The sequence below is a fragment of the Gastrolobium bilobum genome, unplaced genomic scaffold (assembly GCF_033153095.1).
Source record: "Gastrolobium bilobum isolate Gb01-03AN ecotype WA unplaced genomic scaffold, APGP_CSIRO_Gbil_v1 utg3870, whole genome shotgun sequence".
In the NCBI taxonomy this organism is placed as follows: Eukaryota; Viridiplantae; Streptophyta; class Magnoliopsida; order Fabales; family Fabaceae; genus Gastrolobium; species Gastrolobium bilobum.
The window spans coordinates 1035920-1040648 of NW_026895180.1; positions in this window are offsets into that span (position 1 = coordinate 1035920).

Sequence of the window (4729 nt, forward strand, 5' to 3'; positions counted from 1 at the left end):
TGTAAGGGGAAGAGAAGGAGATTTGGCTCATGATAGCCTTGGTATCTTGCGTTTTTATTTTATATAAATAGTTAGAGTTTGAGGCTTGAGCCAATTTGATATAATTAGGAGTGAAAGAGATGTACCTCTTTTACTTTGGATGTCAACTTTAAAATAAAGCCAAAATGTTGCTATTTTCTGAAGTCGACATTTCTAATTTTTTTAAAAACAAAAGTCAAAAGTTAAATTTTTTTCAATTTAATTTTGTCTCAACCATAAGAGATATAAAATAATTAATTTAAAGCCTCACATAATACTTTAAGATTTTGAATTGAAGTGGTTCTTTGTCATGGTATCAGAGTTTCAGTGATCACGAGATCACGAGTTTGATCTTTCTCTCTTACATGAAAGGGTATTTTACAAAGACATAAAGTAATTAATTTAGAGTCTCATCTAATACCTTAAGATTTTGAATTGAAATAGTTCTTTATCAACTATTACCATCATATGTCTATTATAGTACTTCTAAACATAAAATTGATTTATAATTTTAATATCGAAATACGAGATAATTTTAATTTTAAAAAAATGGAAAGAATTTTTTTTTAAAAAACCATCCAAATGGCTCTTAATACGTGTTCATGTACATATAGATCATCATTTCGGAAATTTTTAAAGTGATCGGGGATCACTTTTTTTTTGGGGTCCTTTTTCTATTTTTGAAATTTTTTTCTTCTCACTCAATCCCTCACTTTTTTAAAAATTTCCTCTCACTCTCTAGTTTTTGCTATTTTTGGAACGGGCTCACATGTACCTGGCCCACTACAACAAACCTCCATCATTTCCCTCTTGTGGTTGAATCACTGGTCCTGTAATCAGAACTCTCTACTTGAGTGATATTGGGAAGGGAAATTTTTTTGGTGCTTCATGTCCATGTGATCTTTTCATTTCTTCTCTCTTTTTAATAATTATTTGATTTTGATTGATTCGAATCACTGAGTTAATGATAACCTGAGACCATCAAAATTCTTTTAATTGAGAACAACTTGTTTTTGCTTTTTTTGTCCACGTGTTGAAGATAAGGTCTTTCACATAAGAAGGGAAAAACCCATGACAAGTGGAGAGTATCACTTCCCATGCTAAGACCGTTTGAATATGTTTTTTTTCTCTTTAAAAATTATTTTTTTTAAGAAAAAAAATATTTTTCACTATAAATTCGTTTGGATGTGTTCTTAAAAAAAGTCACAAAAAAAGTAAAAAAATTACTTTTTTAAAAGCTAAAAATTTTAACTTCTAAAAAAAATAAAAATCAAATATTTTTTTTAAAAATTTAAATAGTTTTAACTTTTATAAGAAGTATTTTTAAAATAAACAAGAGATAAAAACTGTTTTTTTTTTAAAAGGCGAAACAAACGGCGATGAGAACCAATAAATTATTAGTACAAGAATTCGGCTCTAATATGCAAATTAATAGCTAGCATGTTGTGAGATATTTGTCTTATCCTTATAAACAGAGTTCCATAAAATTTTAACATTTCTATATGAAACCGTTTTAGTTACCCTCCTTCATTTGTTTGATCAATGTATATGTAATCTTAATTTTAATACATAATTATGCGATTGGCACCAATAGAGGAATCACAACATTTTGTTCATAAAAGTTATTAATTGCTCGTACTCCATACCTTCAACTCCCGAATCTACTAGTAGCCCAAAATTCCAAATATATATCAGTTGAAAGCAGAACCATTTTAGTGCCTTGAAAGTGAGAGGGGTAGCTAGAAAACTGGGGACAGAACAATTTTCCAAATTGTCATGGAGTGTGGAATGTTCTCAACTTGCATATACCACAAAAGTTGAATACAACAGTGATAAAATAGTGACAGAAGAAGAAAAAGGAGTGGGAAAATGGATATAGGGTCGTTTGTTCTATGCCAAAACACAATAAAGTAACAGGGAAATGAGAGAACCCTAACGTCTTGAATTCCTTTTCTAGAAACACGATGAGTGACCATGGAACTAAATATCCACGGTCTGCCAATTTTTTATTGTTTGGAACAAGTAACACGAGGGAATATTATAATAGTTTGATTTTGGAAATTAAAATCTTTTGTTTTCACCTCTCATCAATAAGATACCATCAATTACGTTGTTTTTTTTTAAAAAAAAAAAACACTCAAGAGACATATTTCGATTGTGAAATCCACCTAATATAGAAGTGTAACTTTATTTTATTTATTTTTAATTTTACTAGTTCATATTTTATTATAGGACAGACTTGAAAAGGGTATTCTAATATATTATAGAATTGTAAATAATCTGTACAAAGGGTTCTCTATTTATAGAGAATATTTGACCTACTTTTAACCTAATGGGTTTGGCCCAATACAACAAAGGACTTGGCCCAATACAACAATAAATGACTAAATAAAAACTAAATAATAACTAAATCAATATTATTTACAACACTCCCCCTCAAGCTGAGGAATAAATATTTATCATTCCCAGCTTGCTAGTAAGTTCTTGAAATCTGTCTGAAGGAAGCCCCTTTGTTAATAGATCAGCCAATTGACGCCCAGTGGGAATGTATGGAGTAGTAATCAACCCGCTATCAAGTTTCTCTTTGATGAAATGGCGGTCAACCTCAATATGTTTAGTCCGATCATGTTGAACTGGATTATGAGCTATACAAATAGCGGACTTATTATCACATAGCAGCTTCATAGGTCCCTCACATTTTATTTTGAGATCATCAAGAACAATTTTCAGCCACAGTAACTCACAAATGCCTTGAGCCATAGCTCGAAATTCAGCTTCTGCACTTGATCTGGCAACCACATCTTGTTTCTTACTTCTCCATGTCACCAAGTTACCGCAAAGAAACATGCAATAACCAGTGGTAGAACGACGGTCAGTCACGGATCCAATTTAATCAGCATCTGTGTAGACTTCTAAAGATAGATTGCCATCACGTCGGAATAACAATCCTTGACCAGGAGTACCTTTAAGATACTGAAGAATTCTCTCTACTGCCTGCATGTGTTTTTCTTTTGGATCGTGCATAAACTGACTGACAACACTAACAGCATAAGCTAGGTCTGGTCTAGTATGGGCCAGATATATCAATTTCTCAACTAGCCGTTGATATTGTCCTTTATCAACTGGAGGACTCTCTTCTTCATAGCCCATCTTGTGATTCTGCTCAATAGGAGTATTAGAGGGTTTACACCCGAGCTTTCCTGCTTCTTTGAGAAGATCAAGAACATATTTCCTCTGGCTGATAAAAATTCCTTTGCTTGAATGAGCTACTTCTATCCCTAGGAAATATCTCAGTTTCCCAAGGTCTTTGATTTCAAACTCAGAGGCAAGCCGTGTTTGCAGAATCTGTCTCTCCACAAAATCATCACCTGTGATAATAATATCATCAACATATACAAGGAGCACAGTAAGCTTCCCATTTTGGGAGTGCTTGAAGAAAAGAGTGTGATCTCCTTGGCTCTGTCTGTATCCTAAGGTCATCATAACCTTAGTAAATCTTCCAAACCAAGCACGAGGTGACTGCTTCAATCCATACAAGGCCTTTTTTAATCTACAAACTTTATTTTCCCCCTTCACAGAATCAAAACCAGGCGGGATTTCCATGTAGACTTCTTCTTCTAACTCACCATTGAGGAAAGCATTTTTCACATCAAATTGATTTATATCCCAATTGTAATGGGCAGCAAGGGATAACAAGATTCTCACTGTATTCATCTTTGCAACTGGAGCAAAGGTTTCTTCATAATCAATGCCATAAGTTTGAGTGTAACCTTTGGCCACTAATCGAGCCTTATATCTCTCAAGAGTGCCATCAGAATTATATTTCAGGGTATAAACCCATCTGCACCCTACTGCTTTCTTTCCGTTGGGTCTATCAATAACCTCCCATGTTTTATTTTTCTCCAAAGCATTCATCTCCTCTTGCATGGCTTGAGCCCAATTCCTATCTTTCAAGGCTTCATGTACTGATTTTGGGATTGCAATAGAATCTAGTGCTGAAACAAAGCTTTTATGCTGCACAGAAAGATTAGCAGAGGAAACAAAGTGGGAGATAGGGTATTGAGTACAAGAGGGACAGGAGGAACAAGTTTTCTTGTGACAAGATCTTTTTCCTTTTCTAAGAGCAATAGGTAAGTCATCAGAAGTAGAAGCAATGGGTAAGTCATTAGAGATATCAGAAGAAATAGACAAATCATGAGAGGAAATAATATTAGAATCAGAAACAGGAGATTCAGAAGAAATAGGAGATTCAGGACTTACCAGTGGTTCAGACGATTGAGGTTGCTGGTGAGACAGTATGGGTTGTATCTCAGGTGTATTTGAAGGTTCTGACACACCAGGAGCAGACACACTAGGAAGAGAGAAGATTGATCCAGACTCAAAGAAGGAAGGGGACGAGTCTTCTGAAGAACTATTCTCCCCCTGACGATGAGGACCCAGGAAATAAGATTCAGATTCTTGAAAGGTGACATCCATAGAAACAAAAAATTTCCGACTTGGTGGATGATAACACTTGTACCCTTTTTTATAAGGGTTATAACCAAGGAAGACACACTTAAGAGCCCTAGGATCCAACTTACTCCGATGTTGTTTATGAACATGGACAAAGGCAACACATCCAAACACTCTTGGTGGAAGGCTCTGCAATATGGGAACAGAAGGAAAGAAGGAAGTCATGGAATGAATAGGACTGATATTGTTTAGGACCCGT